This window comes from Columba livia, chromosome 6 (genome assembly GCF_036013475.1).
Source record: "Columba livia isolate bColLiv1 breed racing homer chromosome 6, bColLiv1.pat.W.v2, whole genome shotgun sequence".
Lineage (NCBI taxonomy): Eukaryota > Metazoa > Chordata > Aves > Columbiformes > Columbidae > Columba > Columba livia.
Window position 1 is genome coordinate 22,204,611 of NC_088607.1, and position 19,140 is coordinate 22,223,750.

The 19,140-nt window shown below is 40.5% G+C and overlaps 1 protein-coding gene across 4 annotated transcripts in view; it reads right to left on the reverse strand.

The window, feature by feature from the left end:
* SORBS1 (sorbin and SH3 domain containing 1) overlaps positions 1-19,140 on the reverse strand; it is a 247,795-nt gene that overhangs the window by 188,185 nt on the left and 40,470 nt on the right. For 3 of the 4 annotated variants that reach the window (XM_065068424.1, XM_065068417.1, XM_065068418.1), the window contains exon 4: positions 2,767-2,936. The exons of the other annotated variant lie outside the window; for it this stretch is intronic. The gene's annotated coding sequence lies outside the window, so the exon portion shown is untranslated. The remainder of the gene's footprint in view (positions 1-2,766; positions 2,937-19,140) is intronic. 4 annotated transcript variants of the gene reach the window in all.

Genomic DNA, 19,140 nt, shown 5'->3' on the forward strand with positions numbered 1-19,140 from the left:
AAACGTGGAACAGAGTATTCTTAGAAAAGAGACTCCCCGGGCTGAGATCCATCAGTCTCCCCAGTTATTGGCAGAACAGAAGCATGTCGGCTTCTGGGGCACAGCGCAGGTTTGGTCTCATTTGACAGGGGAGTGGGAAGCTCTGGGTGACAGGGCAAAATGCACTGTCAGAAGCTGAAGCCCAGTGGAAGTAGTTGCATTTACTTACTGACTTGTGCATTGTGCAGAGCTCTGGAGAGATAATTTTAAAAGCTCGTATATGTTTGAAAGAATAATCCTATTAAAGACTGAATTAGTATTACCTCTCCTTCAAGTACCAGCTGGACTGCATTTATTAGTTAAATCTGAGTATGATGACACAGAAATAATGTCTTAATGCACAGGACAATGGATAGAACAGCAGTATATACTACATGCTTGTTTATATACTCTCACATCACTACTAGGGTGATAAAAAACTCATACTCTGTTCTCTGGTTCTGTGGCATGAACAGAGCTCCTTTAGTGAATTATGATATTGTATTAATTCATTCCAGGTCCAGCTGTTAGCCAGAACAGGTACAGTTCCATTCTGATGTTCTGAGGTTTGCACATGTAATAAATCACCGTGGCAGCACAGGGATTTATGTGAGCAATTCCTCATACACTTATACAAATTCATACACCTATCAAAGGCTGTCTTGTTTTGCAGCTCACTTCAGACGCCACCTGCAAAAGCTTGCTAAGTTTCAGGATCCAACATGTTCATTGGGTCCATTTATGTAACGAGCAATTCAGTAGGACCAAACATTCACAGGACCTTTTGGAGAAATGCTTAACACAGAGACTCTTATTGTTACCTCCTTGTTCACCCTTTATAGCTCCAAACACACTGAGAACACTCATGTACTGAAATCAGAATTACAGTAATCGATGCATTTTGACTGTGCCCATGTTTTGAGGCATTCACCATGTCCCAGTTACACTGGCATGGTGGTTTCAGGCAAGCAGAAGTACCAAGCACATATTCAGCAAAGCTGATACACAGAAGAAAGAAATTCCTCCTGGCCCAGAGCTGTGCTGAACAAAAGGGACAGGACAGGAACTTCAGAGGAGCTCAGGGCACTGAACACACAAATCCATTAAAAATCGGCTAAGTGACTTCACCTTCGTTAAAAATACTAGCTGTAATTATTCAAGGAACACATCAGTTAATACATTTGGATGTCATGGCTCTGGTCTATAAAAATAGGAGCCTAAATCAGGCTCCTGAGCCCATACTGAAGCACTGAAGTAAGCGTCCTGGTTTGCAAAAGTGCTGAATACCAGCCACTCCCACTGACTCACGGAATGTGCTCAGCACCTTGCTAGCAAATCAGGCTCAAATTAGAACACTGACTGAAGCTATTAATCAGCCAAGCCTCAAACCTGAAACAGTTCATCAGGGGAAAGAAGAAGTGGAGAAAAATTTAGACTACAGGGAAGAGTGAAGAGATTGCTCTGCAAAGGCAGCTTTAGATTGTTCCAGGAGGTTTTCCTTCAGAAGTTTGACATTATTAATGCATGTAAACATAAAACAGTTCTACAAACAGAAGCTCTTTGCTGGAGTCTGCTCAGACAACAATAACGCCAGTTTCATATAATGCACAAGGCATCCCCAGAGATTTGCACTAAATCATGTTGACAAGAAAATCAAGACAGAAAGCATGCAGAAGAGCTTTGAAAAATAAATCAAAAAGGCTAGACTGATTCTGCAGCACAGCTCTGTGCATAGATAAACCAGCACTCTCCAAAGTCATCTCAGATTGCTGCTATGGTGTGTGAAAATCTAGAAATGCAGGACAGGGGCAATGTAGAGAATAGACATGTCATCTAAGGCTTTGAAAAAGAAATAATCTTCACTTAACAGCTTAGGAATTCTGCCCTAACTATGTCAGCACTCTACTATTGCTTCAGTGATGGCAGAATTGGGCCCCTTTTGTTTAGTACAGTATATTCCTCTATAATGTTTGAACTACCACTGAATTAATTTTATGCTTACAAGATAGAGGTTCTCCCAAACAATGTATTTTCTGATTTCTATAACAAGTTTTCTTTACACAGATTCATATGTTTCCCACTTACATATTTTCTTATCTTGCCCTAATATAGTTTTATAGAAGGGTGAATGTTTGGCTCTTTTCCAGAGACACATGGCAGCCATAAAGCTTTCCTAATGTGTCCCTTGAGAAGTCTCTGGGACAAAAGATTCCCACGTGGGACATATCTATCAGAAAAATCTCTGTCACACCATGCCCCATTCTTTCTCAGCCACTAGTGCTGGGGGTTTAGCCATATGAAAAAGGATATGTCCCCAAAATGTCAAACCTCTGGTGCACCCTGAGAGCCATGAAAGACAAGAAAATTCAGAAAAGCTTCAAGGTTACCCCGAGTTAGATGGATGCTTGTCTAGCTTTGAAGTTTATGAGTGATTTAAGTCACCAAAATCTTTCTAGTCTTTGGCTGGATCAGTGATTCTGGCCTACATATTTTGGCAGATATGACGTCCTCTGTAATTATATTTGATACAATCTTGTTTTGACAAATATGCCCTCCAAACATATTATTATTGCTTAACATATCTGTCACAAAGGTGTACATCTATTTTGCACCTTATATTCAATATTTTAGGCAGTTACCACCACAGACTCTTTGCATTCCATGTTCCCAAGGCAAGAAATCGAGTGACTAAGGGAAAAATGTGTGAAAGGAGGTGTCATGAATAGCAATGAAGACGGGTGTGCTCACATAAATCAGCAGTCACCATGGTCACAGATGGCCTCCAGCTTCAAGACTGCCAGGTGACAGTGATTTGTAGGCAGTGCAGCAAAGACAGGCCTTGAAGAGGCTTTTGGAGGACAGTTAGGTGGTAATTGAAGTTTGGCAGAAGAGTTCCTCCCGTTTACAAGAGAAGGTGCCTGAGTGGAAAAACGCAGACAAATAAGGAGATAAATATTGGTGGAATAAAGCAGAGGCACAGAAAATGAAGTATTGCATTAATTAGTGGATGAAGTCTAAGCTATGAAAGAGAAACTGCTCCTTTGGCTCTAACTACCAAAGCTGCTATTTTTTCTAATGAAACACCATTTTTTGTTTGGTTTTAGGTGTCCAGCTTATACTACCTTAAAAAGCTTGTTGTTTTGTTTTGTTTTGTTTTTTTTCCCCACTTGGACAAATAATGAACACCCACATTCTGAAAACAATAAGAACTTTCACTGGAAGACTGATGAAAGGCTGAGTATATTAGTATAACATATTGTTAAGAAACAAGGTGCCCAGGAAATCCATCTGATACAACAGAAGTTAATACTTCATATCCCTGCTTAAACACATAGTATCTTTCACTTATACCATGTTTGGATGGTTCTTCCTGAATCCTAGCTAGCAGTTATGTTACTAGTAAAATCCTTTGGGGCAAGTTTTGTAGGCAAAGGTAATACTTCTTCCTAAATCAACAGATATAGTTGAGAAAAAACAGACAAGCTTCTGGTGATGTCTGCTTCCTAAGTCTGACAGAAACGCTCCCTCATTCCTAGTAGATTTACCTTCTCTGACCCTCTGACAAAAACTTTAGAATATGTCACTAGTAATATAATTATAGAGAATAATACAGTCTTGGATGAGACATGGGCATGTTCAGACTACTTACTTTACTTCTGTATCAAATTTGTTCTTGACAGGAGCTGTTCACCAAAAAAGTTTTTTCCCAAGCACCTCCTGTCTGAGGAGCCGAAATCTGATGTTCCAAATAAGCATAATTCTAGGACAAATTTGCAAGCCTATATCCCAGCTCATTTAGGTCCTGACAGACACCATGCATTTAATTTGCACCTGGAAGTTAGCAAAAGGAGGGAGCACTTGCAAAGACCATTCAAAGTATTATTGAAGATCTAGCAAGCCAATGCTCAATTTCTCTGTATATCAGCAGAGAAAGGAGGAGGGAGGGTGGAAACCCCTATGCATTGATTACAGTCTTAGGTCTCTAGAAAGGCAAAGAGACATTTCACACCTTCCTTAATATCATGTATTGAAGGCAAGTATCCAAGCAAAAAATATTAGTTTTAGGAGCCACTCACTGTCTGGTCTCAGTATTACACTAAGCTACAGAACCAGTTCTGTCTTTGCAAGACAAAGATTCTGCTTCTGGGCATGTAGCTGATTTCAGAAAATGACTGTTTAGAGACTGAGCGGAGTGTTACAGTTCAAAGGGAAACTTCAAACAAGCTCACTGTGTTTGAAAAAATATACACCATACACCGTTACCTGAAAAAAAACAAATCCAACACAAACACAAACTCAATCAAAGAAGAGAATGAGTGCCTAATCATTAGTGACTTGGTAAGAAGGACTCTTGCACTAGCAGGTATCTGGTGTTGTTACTTATAACCAACCATAACTTCAGCAATTTAATGTGTGAGATGAGGTACAGATCATTGTGTCGGTCTGTTGCGAGTGGGAGGAAGCAGGAGCCCCCCAGGAGGGTGCTGAGCCACAGGCTGCTCTCACGGATTCAGGGGACAGAGCAGGAAGGCGGGAAAGGCTCGAGATCCCTGTTCCACTTGGTGTGTCCAAACTGATGCCGAGCACTTCACAAATGCTGTGCAAGGTTCACACACAAGCTGGAACAAGGCCAGAACTTCTAATGCAATCCATGTATTCATGGAGTAAATTTAAACATTAGCTACTATTACCCCTCCCTCAGCTATTTTGAGTTTGTGTCAGAGAGGAGTTTGGACGTGGCTAATACTTTTTCCAATTGCAGACTACAAAATCCAGGAATCATTTGAGGGCAAGTTTACTGGGACCAAAAAGCAGCTGAAGTCATGGTTCATAAGGTCTACAAAATCCTGATCCAAATCTCGCTGAAAGCTTACAAAATTCAAATGCCGCTTTCTTGGTCTATCCCTGACAGAGAGGAGGAACTAAGGCCATCTAAACCAACCTGAAGAGTCTTGGCAAACCAGTTCTGTGACTCCATGAAAAGGTCAGGATATAGCTGTGGAGTGTGTATCTATCCAAAGGCCATGAAAAAGGTGGGGCTGTCACTAGCAGGACTACATTTAGTAGGTGTTATGCAGCATGATGACAATGTCCTTTATGTCCTATTTAATGTTTCTAACAACAGATAAGACTACACTAATAAATTCATATATCTGCTTTCTTCTATTCTGTTAATGCTCATCAGTAAATCAGAAAATTATCATTCTTTTTGAAACTATTGCTGCTTAATCTCCTAACCAAATTCTTTTACATCACCATATTTACACATTACCGTGATTATCCAATGGAAGTTTAAATAAAATTGAATTGTCCACTAACAAAATAATTGTGTATGAAGGCAATTTGTAACTCTCTTGAATCTGAAGGCTAAATGTACTCTGCCTTCTAGCTCGGCAAGTTTGTCTTACTCTGCATCCACATTAGTATCCCAAATGATACATCAGTGGCCAGAAAGCAAATAGATATTATTCAGTCTCCCCTTTTCCACGAATGATGCTATTTTTGTAAATACATTAAAATGATCTTGCTGGAGCATTCAGAGATGCTGGGACAGCTAATGTAGTTTTGGTCAACTTTGACAACACTGATTGTAGTTCTGGTGTGTATTCTCCTTTTTGTCAACTTGTTAAGTTTAGCATACCCAAAAGTGCTGTCGGCTGAATGCTATTTAACAGTGTTTGTGAACATGCCACAATATAACTAAAGTCTCCCAGCACCAGCATTTTCACATCAAACTCTGAAATACATGTCTCGCTTCCATCCTCTATACTAAACTTCACAGTGTGAACCAATAGCCCAGTACAGAAATAACCACATCTAGTGGAACACCGTTAAGGAAAATCTTCAAGAGACTAGAAGCCATGTGGAACAAATATTTTCCTTCAAAGCTCTGCAAGCCCTTCCTAGTCTTCAGTTTCCCTCTGCTCTGCCTGTCACATGCTGGCAGGGTTTGCTTTGGCTTTTATGCCACAGAGTGATCAGCTTGTGGCAATCATAATTTACTGAGGAGAAGCTGTTGCTCTTTCTGTTTGACAGAATGCCTGATTTTCCTGTGTCATAATACCTTCTTTTCCTTACTACTTGATCTGCTGCTACAGGGGAAACAATGATTAAAGGACTTTATTGGGGTGGAAATAAGGAAGTACTGAGCTTCTGTTAGGACCGTGTGTAATCAACACTCATGTAGCAATCAGAATAAACACATCATCTTTGGAGCCTGGGGGCACATACACTATTTGCTCCTTCCTGATCCAGTGAAGGAAGATCCTGTAGGTCCTTGGGGCCTGAAAATATAAGTCCATCTGTCTTCCCTGCCCCTATTTCTCGGTACTCATAGCTTTCATGAACCTAAGTAATAATGACCTGATCTCAAGAGAAAATTTCAAACAGTGAATGCTTCCTTTTTTCCTCCCTATAGTGGAAACAGCCATGCAATTGCCAAATAATGGATAGCATCTTGATCGCTTTTATATAAGTGCCCTCTTTCATCTTTCTTTTTTCCTGTTTACTTCTATAACAAAAGGTGTGTTTGCTTTCCTCCACTGCTTAGACTCCTTAAATAGGCTTTCTCCTGGTGCTTCTCTATGTAACAGCACTTCCTTTATTCTGACAGAAGCCATTTTGTATCTACCTGCAAACTCCCCTAAATAGAATAGTTTTGCTTTCTGCTCCATGTGATTATTTCTATAAAAATGAGATCTATGCAATGTATTGCATTGGCATTTCTGACAAACACTCCCACATACTCTTGCAACTGCATCAGGGTGTCTGTGAAGCACTCAGCACAGAGGGATGGCTTTGCTACTTGTCAAGAGGTTTTTATTTTTTACACCAATAGAGAGGTCTTTTTGCTTTAGAGGGAGAGGGTAGGACGTTTCACACAGTGCAGGGTCAAGCACAGAAGAAGCGAGTGATCTATCACTTGTAGGCTTCTTTTTATGTTCTCTTATCAGATCTCTTATCAGATCTGTCTCTCTCAGAAGTTGCCAATGCTTTAGATTCCTATTACCAAAATAAAAATGCAGGGCTACTTAGTTCTGCCCCTCAAAACTTAGAGCCTCTAACAGCATGTCAACTTTCAAATGTTTTTTATTGTAATCACACATAATGTAAGATTCTGTTAATTATTCTTACTGACAAATGAGGAAGACCTTGAAGAGAAAGGTGAGAATTGTTCAAAGCTCAGTCATTAAGTAGCAGAGCTGCAACAACTATCTCCTGACATCTGATCATAAACCTCTAAACATGCAGGCTCTGGTTAGTCTGAGCATATGCAGGCAGAGTGTGAACTGTAACCAAATGTGGTTATAATTTTTTATTTTGCAAAAAGCATTACACTTAGTGGGATCTATTTTTTAACAACTGCATATCAGGATAATTCAATGGCTGTAGTTTCCAAAAAATCAGTGTTGGTGAGTGAGGTCTTTTATAGCACTCACAACTTTGTAGAAAGTCTTAAAATGAGAGATGTTTATTTAAAGCTGACACTCTGAACGCACAAATCAAGCATCTCAGTGACATTAATGTCAAACAAATTATACATGGTGAGGTATGAACACGTCCTGTAGCATTTTTTATATGACATTAGGAATGCAGTAGCATGGAAGAACAGAGCTGTACTATGTAAGGAAAAGCAGGAAGACTAGAGAAGACAGCAGTAAATAGAGTAAAAATTGCTTGAAGGGATTGCTGATTGCAGGTGCCCAATTTGAATTTTCTTGGGCCTGTACTTTTTTCTTCACAAGTGCTGAGAGTCTGCAGTATGCAGCATTTTTGAAAACAGCTTTTAAGTTATATGAATTTCAATTTAACTATATCAGGGGTGAGGATTCATTCAAATGTTGCTGTTGGTTTTCTTTTTTTCCAACTCTAACATCAGCAGAGCCTTCTTCAGCAATTTCTCTCATTTATTTATTTAGTTCCTCTGACAAAGACGAATTTCTTAGTTGGAGCTCAACAGTATTTTGGTCTCCCTGATTATGCAACTAAATAGACTTAAAACAAGCCAAAGATGGGTTCAGCTCAGCTGACACGGAATGGGGACATGAAGCTGATCTGCCACTGCCTTTTGGGTGACAATAGAGAAGGCCCTTCCTTGACTCAACTTCTGCCTCTGCATAGTGGTTGTTCAGATTTATTCCTTCTTTGCAATGCTTGGGTGGACGCTTTTTCTTCCCCTCACCCCTCTAGAGATAGCGCGCGATCTCACACAGTGTTGTGTTCACAGATCCTTCTGTTTCAAGGCAGCTGCTAAAACTTACTTCAGCAAATAATTCCTGTTAGCAATTTTGCTGAAGGCAGCAACGAGAGCCCTGGCTGGTGGTGCCAGAGTGCAGGGTGTCCTTGCCACAGCCTTCATGTCACATCGCACAAAGCTGTAGAATAAGAATATCGAAGTTTCTCCAGAAATGCCATTTGATCACAAAGCAGAGTGTATGTCTCACAAAACCACCTCCTGACTCATGGCAAGTGCTGAGAAAAAGCTAGGAAGTTCCAGTACTAACCTATTTTCATCTACTCATGTTTGAAATTAATGGTAAAGTTATATATCAAAGGCAAAGTCATCCAGTAACCTATTACCACACACCCCTATCTCCCAGATGCACACCTTGTTTTCACTCAGATAATTGCTACATAAAGACTGTAAGTCTCTCAAATACAATAGGAGTGGGAAAGATAAATATCTAAACTAAAGTCTTGTTTCAGGGTGAGGTAGTTGTTATGTACATGCTTTTATATTCCAAACACCACCTAAAGACTGGACTGTACAGATGAAAGAGTAATTGCTTCTAGCTGTCATAACTCACAATAAGCACAAACTTCCTTAAAGAGTAATTGCAATGAAGAGCAGATCAAGTACCAATCTGTTTACTTTGCGCTGATCCACGCTCAGTGCAGCACCTAACAAGAAAATTTGTTGTCCAACTGCAAGCTATGGAGGAAAAAAAAAAACAAACCACACTTTGCAAACTTGCATTTGTAACAAGTCTCTGTGAGTTTCACTACCTGGGTGAGAGCAGCAGCACTTGAATGAACTACAGAAATCTCTTTCAGAACCAGCAGAGAAACTTGTCTCCCAAATCAGTGCATCACCAGTGTGATGCTGATGCTGCAGCATCAGTTCTGGAGGGGAGGCTGCACAGTGAAGGTCAGAGTGCATGTGAGCAGACAGTCCTGGTCCGGCAAATTTAGGGTTCTCCTCTTAGTGAATGCTTATCGTAGCTACCCAAGGACCTATTAGGTGACTGCTTAGCTTCTAGTATTCCATTCAACACTGCTGCCATAGACAGAGACCCTCTCTCTGACAGAAGCCTCATAGCCCAGTGTCTTCCAGACAAAAAGAACCAAATCCTTGGGGAGTGTAAACCAGCTCTATCCCATTGAAAGCTGTGCTATTTATAGATCCTCTAGAAATCTGTCCACACATGAACAACTTCAGCAGTAACAAACGTCATAGATGGCATGAACTTTGCCACTACAGTTTATATAATTTTGCCAATGAGCATATCCAATCTCAATTTAAAATCATCTGAGGCTTTCAAAGCAGTAAATCACTGCTAGCATTGACAAAGAGGTGTCAGCCAAGTGTCTTTTATGGGAATTACAGAGATCAAATCTCTTCCTATTGCACTGTGTCCCAGAAGGCTGCAGAGAATTACTTTCCCCAGCAAAGATGACCCTGGGTCTGGTCAACAAGAGTTCAAACCACAGGCAATCTTTCCTGTGTTGCCTTTAGCAACACTGATACCAAAATAATGTTAGATACCACGGTGATAAGAACACCTGGAGTCCTCGCTGGGCCATTTTAAAACAGAAACATAACTTTCTATTTTGCCAGCACAGATGCAGCCCAAATAAAGCCTTCAGCAACAATACCCACCTTTCTTTCAAATGGGCATGCAGGGAAGATTGCCTAAACTGTTCCTATGTGTCCCTGCAGCAGTGGTAGCCCAACATTGCCTCATTCTGTTGAAGTTGTCTGGCCTGGGTAATGGGGCAGTCAGTGTTTTGGTAGCAATCCCATCTGCTCCCTCCCAGTCATAAAGGGTCTTGCAGATAAGCTAGCAGGAAAGGTGATTCACCTCAGTCCTCCCACCATCATGTATTGTATTTCCCTGTTGTTACTGGCTTGCAGTCTGGTTTTAGGCAAGTCCCTTTGCCCCATGCACATTTCTCTTCCGTAATTCACAGGACAAAAGATGGGATGAAGATTACTGCCCTAAAGATCTTCAAGTGGACCACGCCTGGCACAGCATCTCTCAAATGAAGCCACCAGAAACATTGCGCAAGGCCAGCACAGTTCCAATCACCTACTAGTGCTGTTGTCAGGACTTCAGCTACCATGCACTCGCTGTAGCCACATGCGCTGTCACAGCAAAAGTCTGTTTGGAAACCTCTGATCTAACACGTGTTGATTTTCATTACAAAGTGTTTCATAACAAAAGCTTATAGGAATTAAATACCAGAAAATGTGTAGGCATCACATTGCAGTTTAATAACACATTAAATTATGTGCTTGCACTGAGTTTTTTTCCAAGCAAACTATCAGGAAACATGCTTAAGTAACTACTGTTCAAGGAACAAGATGACCTCCAGCAGGAAAGGGAACCGCTGCAGTGTTGGCTGGGACAGATGCCACAGTATTGTATTTTATTAAAAGGAACTGTAATTTGTTGATAATTTTTATCCACGTGACCTGTATTCAAACATTCATTAAAATGTTAGCTGTTCAAAACACACAATAAAATTGCAACACTTAGCACATCCCATTTCTGTTGCTCTGATCAGTCTTCTAGAATCTGCAGACTTGTTAAAATGTTTTCCAACATACATAATTATTCTATTTTCATTACAGTTGTTGTTAACATACTGTCAAGCCTCTGCTAAACATTTAAAAGTCCAAAGATCTGTACCCAAAGAGCAAGGATGTAGGGGTACTGATAGAGGCTTCTCATTTCTAACAACCCAAACTGACCTCTTGAAAAGACACCAACTGCCTCTGCATTTAGTTTCTGCCACTAATCTCTCTCACTAATTCTTTGTGAAGCAGATCCAGTCAATATTATTTATTTTTAATAAAGAAGAGATCACTGCGATTCATGGAAGGAGAGACTAAGGTGAAATACCTATGTAGCCCACATGGAATGCTACTTATGCCACTGTTAGGAATAAGACGGTCACACAGGATCTAACAAAGGCGATATATTAAGCTATTGAAAGAGACTGTTTACAGTTAGAATAACAGTTTCAGGAAGAGGTACAGTATCATACAGTGCTCAATACTCAGGAGGATAAATCCTTTCTGGGGAACAGTAGAGCATTACTGTCAGAGATGATACTACTTACAAGGCCTAGAAACCTCACGGTTGTGGATTAACTGTGCTAACTAGAGAGAACTGCAAGCCACATATACAGCGCTTAATGGGGTGCACAAGAACTATGCACCAAAATCCATGAGAGGGGACCATCAAAAAAGGTATTCTAATAACACTTCTCATAAATCAGCTGTTCTATATCTAGTATTATCTTTAACAGCCCCATTTCTGTTACAGCTGCCTTATGCCTGACACTGTGCTAAGCAGGCTTAAAATTCAGTGAATCCACTCAGCAGGGGATTTCTCCTGTGAGAGGGAATCCTTTTGTCACGTAAGACAATTGCAGCTGTTCCTTCCTCAGCTCCTGCTATAGGAAATGCAGCTGGCAAAGTTCACAAGGCCCGGACAGCAACAATTCCTTTGTTCCCACCTTCTGGAATAACAAGGTCAGCAACCATCCATGTAACTTTAGAGCAAGGTGCAAAATTTTGCTGAGTGAAGTTTAGCACAGTTTGCCACAAAACTTGGAAACTACTGTTGTTCTCTGCACCCCTAACCTTATCCTCAACACTATTCTTCCCATTTGCATTCAGCACTTAATTACATTTGAGAAAGCAGTCTTGCAGGATGCAAGTCTTTCAGGGAGCTGGTGTTTCCAATTAATTCAGAACCTCACTCGATAACATCTGTTCACTGTTACAGTGGCTGGCACAGAGCTCTAAGCTCCACTACCATTTCAAATGCATATGCCAAGATCTTCTGCAGAAGGGAAGCAGAATATGATTAAAACACTCATGAATTTTTTCTAAAATTGGAAGGCCCATTTCAAACCCTGTAGACAAGCATTTGCAGATATGCCTGTACAAAGAGGAGCCCTGTTAACTTAGGCTGGATGACATTCAAAACAAAAAAGGCTTGCACATTTCTATTAATTAGTCAAAGTGATAGGCAGAGGATTTTGGTAATGCTTTTAAAGACGCATTTACAGCAACAGGGAACACACTACAGTCTTTTGTACTCCTTATATCCTACCCATCACTCCAATATGAATATTCAACATCTGCCCTTAACCAAGACAGGTTGTGGGACATTGCTCAATTTGAATTTTCTTAGTTCTCTTGACTTGCATCCAGCTGCTTAGGAAGTACTGGAGTAGTAAGACACCAATTCAACTTGAGAAGAAAGTGCTTAAGTCTCATTAAAGTCGACAGATCTAAACACCTGGGCTGTTGCAGCTTTGCCTATCAGCATTCATTCAAGAAACTGTTCAAGTGATGCTTTAGGCACAGCAGAGTTCCTGGTGGAATGTTCTAGTCATGCTGCTGGAGCACACTGCTGGAAGTCTAGCAAAACTATACTTCTCAGACAGCTAAATTAGATTATTTTGAACTCCAAGTCTCTGCAAATTATGGTTGCTGTTATCCTTCCATCTAGCTTAGAGAGCTCTCTTAAGTAGCAATTTTCCCTCTACTTTCTTCTCTTATATTGCCTGCAATGCAGAAAAAGCCCTGTGCAGGATTCTGCCAAGAGCACAAGCAAAACACTAAACAGGACAAGATCCATAAGGCAAGAAAACTCAAGCATTTGAGTTTTTTAAAAGTCTTTTCAGCTAAGGTGTGGATTAGCCCTTCTTTGACTTAATCAGCCTTTCCATGGTGGCTTCGGCAGCCACAACCCAGCAGATTTAAAACAACACATGGAGAAAAGAGAGCAAAGTCACTTGTAAAGGAACTCCACTAGTGTCTGGTATTATTCTAGGTGTGAATTAGCATAAGTAGTTTATCCGCAAGCAATTTCAATTTTCAGACTGCTGTGCCAAAGAATACTTTGCCAAAAGCAGAAAACTGATTGCCAAATCTTATCTTGTAGTTAAGCACAGTGTCGCATCTTGAAAACCCATTTTGAGAGAAAGGCTGGGCCTGAAGGTGATAAACAGGATAGGAGAGTTCAATGCTATGTGGCCGCTCCCCAGTTCCTTCCAAAAATAAACTACTACACCCCTTTAAACAAAACCTTGACCATGCAAGACATTAAAGCCCTCGGCTCAAGCACTCTTTGTACACAGCAGGAGGAGATGTTATCAGGAGAAGGGCTAGCCAACAGAAACAACTGCTAAAGCAAAATCCTTTTGTGACTGGTCCATTGTTTCTGAACACCCAGCAAGAATCAAAGGGTCTCCCTTACTGGAATGGAACAACCCCGTTTAACAGCAAGAAGCTTTGCAAATATCATTAGCTACTATTCAAAACAGCAAGACTGTGAAAAAACACAATGTGAGGGCTTACATATGCTTTATCACTTCATTGCCACTACCTCTCCCTAGGCACAACCACTGTCCCAAACAATAAAAGGGAAGGAGGTTTCTGTCTAGCGAATGGAACAGGATATTCTGAGGCAGGACCTGCTGGAACCTGCGCAAGCTGCTGTAAAATGCAGAGCAGGAACCTGCAGCCTGACTGAAGTTCTGGCTGCACTGCTGTACCAGGGAGCAAGGACGCACAATGATATTTATCGTGCCTTGCACAGGAAGGCTTTTGGAATAACACTGCCTCTTTATGCATCTGGGCACAGACTGCCTCTGGCCCATGCAGGTGTGTTAATACAGTGTCCAAAGCCATCCATGCCATTTGGGGATGACTATTTCCTCACTGGGGCCCCAGACACTTACAAGTGTCAGATTTGGTGACTAGTCTTTGGCACATCATCCAGAGAACAACTCTCATCCAAAGCATATGAAAAATGTCACACAGAGGACAAACAAGAATTATGTTGTTATAGCAGATACAGCCAGAGCAGGAAGATATATAAAACAGGAAAAGTAGCTACTAGGAGAATGTAAGAAGATACAAGATAGAGCAGTCCCACCCAATGATGTGCTGCCAATAATTTAAAATAACAGTTCCCAGAAGCATCTCTCTGTCATGTGATGGATCCCACACAGCAGGAGTGGCTGTGCTGCACTGGGTGGGTCGAGGAATCTGTTTGCTCTTCTCTTGTTTTCCTCATTTAAACAACGTTTTCATAAACACAACCAAGGGGGGAGGTGGCTCCAATTGAGCAGACAGGCTTCTAAGTGAATTGTTGGAAGTGTTTATTCTCTGCTCCTGAAAGCTGTACTGAGCCTACTCAATAGCTGTACACAGAGCTGGCAGGTACAAACCAAAGCAGTGCAGAAGGCTTTGTGCAGGGAATGAAATTGATCCTTCCCCCTTTCAAAAGATCTGCTCTTTCAAAACAAGAACATGCATTTTAAAAGTAATGTAGCTTTACTCCCCCAAATTGTCCTCATGAACCTGAAACAGGGATGAATGAGTAATAACCAGAAAATGCAATTTGGCATAAGAAATCACTTTCCTCTTCAACAAGGGCTGGTTCCTGAAATTCCAGTGACTGACCTCCCAACACACAATTGTCCCAAACCTTACAGACTGACACAGATTTAGCAACTGTGATCAGTATGCCTTAGATTCTTGCCCTATAATCCCCCTCCTTCTGGGCACTCACTTGTTTCCTGACCACTTTTTGGGTCCTCAGAAACAGAAAATATGCAAAAAGCACTGCAGTGCAGCAAGGCTCACCCCATTTAGGTGATGCTGTGTGGGAGGAACTTGCTCTTATATCACCCATTTCAGTCCTCTTCCCCCACACACCTATAGGTGATGCTTAATTATAACCAACACATATTCCTGCTGCAGGGATTGCTTTGTGTATTTCAGTCACCTAATTCTAAAAATGCCCAATCTTATTTTAGTCTCAGACCAGGTTCCCAAAAATCAGAGCTAGATAGCTCATTTTTTCGCTTGGTAAGGAGACAAATGTATCTACCTTACATATTTCTGTCTTTTCATACTTAAAACCCAGGTGTTAAATTGAGAGTCCTATCAGTACTGAGAGACTGAGGTATTACAGAACCACTTGCATTGAGGCCACTCATGATTTATGCGCCATATGATTAGCCAGAATCAGTCTCTAGGGTTAAGCTTCCAGATACTAGTTTGCCAGACAGAAATAGAAAGTGATCTAATCAAGTATTTTGCTATTTAATATATAGCCTAATTAAGACATAATATATTCAGGAAGTAACATAAGGTCCATGCCCAGTAAGAGATTTCTTGTAATATGAGAAAATCACTTCTGTATAGTTTTAGAGTGATTAATGAGAGGAAACTAGCATTAGAAAAATAAATAAGAACCAGAAACATGCAGGAATGTAGGCAAAGAAATACAGAAGCCCATCAGCATATAAAAGCAGCACTGTGATCTGGGCTGAAAATAGTTCCCTAAGTAAATTTATCATCTTGGTACATTAATAGATCCATGTGCGTGGCATTTGGAAAATGGCACACAGTGCTAAAGATGCTGAAAGTACTGGCAAGGGAAACAGCCCATGTTACCAACAGGTATTTAAAAGGGCCAGATTATTCACTCTACATTGAAACAAAGGTAATCTTGTTTCAGAGAAGGCAGGGCAAAAATGGATTTGTGCCCTGTGCAGGACTGCTATTCATTGCAGGCAAAACACAGTGACTGCAGGCAAAGACCTTACTTTCAGTAGCTTAAATGTAATCTCCAGTTCTAACAGGCTGAACTTGTCCAAAGGGTCTGAGTGAAGGTAAGAGGCAGAATCCATTGCTTGAGAAGGCTAAAAGTCAGCTCAGCATCCTTATCAGAGCGTTCAGCCTGCTCCCACTGGAGCCAGAGAAAGAAAACCTATCTCTATAAAGTACCATATCCTTTCTATAATGTGTGTCTGAACCCAACTACAGTGCAGCCTGAGGCAGGCGCTGAGTTTGCCTTGCCCAGACAGCTTCCCCCATGTGAGGACTCCCAACAGGCCATAACATTCCTCCTTTTAGGACTCTGACCCCTCTGGTCTGTGCTTTGGTTACAAACCACTATCGACAGTTTGCAGCCAAGACTCCCAGTGTGTTTGTAAGTCACAGAAGAACACTAAGCAGTCTCCAAATGTGTGCTAAGTTCCTGTACTTCAAACTACAGAACATCTGTATCTGCAGAAGGCCACAGGCTAGGCAGCTAGGGACAGACCACCAAGCTGAAGGAGAAGACTAATGCACAGTTTCCCATGGCTTAGCATCAACTTAGGCAAACAAAAATTACCAGAGCCAAGCCATAATACTACTTTGGTATCCCATGATCCAACATTCCGTCTTTCAGGGATTGACCTTCCCCCACCCCCTTAATGCCAATAGTGACACTTTTTTCCAGGGGTTGGTGTTCCATGACTGCCACATGAGAATACCATGCACTCCCTGTTAAGATGAGGGAAGACAATAAATCAACCATTCAAAAACCTTATAGTGAGAGCCAGTCTTGATATAAGGAAGTCAAAATACATAAGGTCCACTGCATTCTAGGCACATGTTTGCAATTGTTCGTTCATCCACAATATTAGCAGTTTACCTATAATTTCTAGCTGAAATTTGGTGACTTCCACTTGCCACAACTGTCTGTCTGTGCTTTAGCCTGAGCTACTTAGATTGTTTTTGCTTTGTGAGATATTTCACTCTGCCGACTTCAGCTAAAACCATGAACCCCAAGCATATTTCATTATTCAAATTGCATCAAATTTGTGCCTAATTTAGAAAATGTCAGAGTCTTACTGAGAAAGCCATGTTCAGCTTGTTATACTTTTAATAGCAGTTACTAGGAACCCCAACGGATATCTGAAAAGCAACTTTTTTTTTTTTTTTAATCAGGAGATAGATTCAGCTGCTTGAGGAAGATAGAAACTAAATTCTGCCCTATTTCAGAGACTCCACCTCCATAATTCCCCCTGCAGGATGTGGAATGGCTACAAATATGATAAATTCAGTGCCTGATAACAGCATTATATTAGAAAACATTACTGACTGCATATCCCCATGCACAGAGTACTGTTATAGTTGTGCCTTTTTTTTTTTAATACAGTGACCTTGCCTAGTCATCACTTGCCTTTCAAACTTTCTCCTTAAGCTTTTGCATCCTCAGTTGTGTCTTCATCAGATCAGTAATTGGTTTTCAGTTGGTTTGCACTTTTAGAAAATTAAACTAGTCACCATGGGCAGCTTAGAAGCTTCACCTCAAGTGTAATTTAACACAATTACACATGACTTGCCAGGTCTCAATAACTCAGCAAAGGCAAAATGTTTAAGACAATTTTCTTCTTGAAGAATAATCATGGCTTGCTAGACCAAAGGCACCTGATGATCTAAGGTGTTTTGTATTCAGGATTTTACTCTTGAATAATTTTTCAGTGTTTCAAATGCTCAGAAACACATTTAACAGGCAAAGGAATTGCCACTTGAAACATTAAAAAAAACCAAGAATGAAGTTTTCTTTCACTGTGCGAATTCTACAGGACAGCAGTGGAACATTCACATCAATAGCACTGACTTAACATCTTTTGCAAATAGAAGGTAAAATTAAAAATGGCCATAATTTTACCCTTATCCCAGATAACAATACAGTGGCTACTAGCGCTGAGCCAGTCTGAGTGGCATATTGTAGATAATGAGGCCATTCTCAATGTTATCAGCATCTCAGTGTTACCTCGTATTAGAAGTTCAAGAATGAGTAAGCACATTAATGTAGTCATGTATTTTTGAAATATGCATTTTAAGTGTTCCTTGAGTCTAGTAAGCCTTAAGGAAGTAATCCTTGTAGAGAACATTCTGAGTGTTATTTTGTGCATCGAGGTTACCAGGCAACATTCATATCATCTTACACAGTTGCCCATACTTGTGCAAGGTGACTGAAAGAAGATCAACACTGCAAAACCGTAGGCAAGGCTGGATCCAGACACTTCAATGATGCCCAAGTAATGTGGTAAGGTGACTGTAAAGGTGTTATGTCACCAACGGTTTGTGTACATTAGGTAGTACTATAGGAAGCATTTGGACTTCCTAGCCTCCCACATAATTTCTTCTGGTGAATTTACACCTACCTGTACAAAAAAGACTGATTTTTCACAGGCTGTCTTTTGTGAAATCATGTTTGCATCTGCAGTTAAGTACAATATGACCCTCTTTTTAGGCTTCTTATTCATAGCTGCAGAAAGGTGCTAGCAAATGAGATTCAGGGAATTTCAATGAAGCAGGTAAGAAAGATTTTTTTCCCAGAACTTTTGCATCACTCTTGGGCACAGACATTTTATGACCAGGTAAAGACAGACATCTGTGCTCCTTCACATTCAGCTTTAGAGAATGTAAGGTCAATTCTTAAAGTTAGGGAGCAACATCATATGACAAAGTAGCAGCAAGTTTGTATTATTACTGTTAAAAAGGTGCTTTATGTGAAAAGTATGGAGAGGACCGAAAGAGTTTAATTATAAATTATAGTAAGCATAGAGGATGCAACCGTCACAGCAGATCCACACCCCCTTACATCTGCAACGTTTGTCTCAACCTCATGTTACACACCTGTGTTCAGTTACAGCATTTGAAACACTTTCTTACCCAAGTCTCAGCATGAGATTATAGTTTCAGTATTGCATAGATGACCCTGATGAATTCAGTGGAACCATTCCTGAAAAGTGGTTAACTGCCCTGGGAAAGATAAGAGAGTATAAAGCTATTTGCAAATGTTGTTTTTGGATTTTTCAGTGTGCTCTTCTATGAAGTCATGGTTCTAATAAATTTTTTAAAACCTCATGTAAATAATTATTCATGACAACAGAAATCTTCAACAAACATTTACTGCACTTTTTTGTAGAAAAACATTTGACCAGGTTTTGAATTTAGAAGTGTGCTCCTTATTGATTATTTGAGCTCCTAATAGCATGAGTAAGTTGACAGTTTGATGCCAGCCA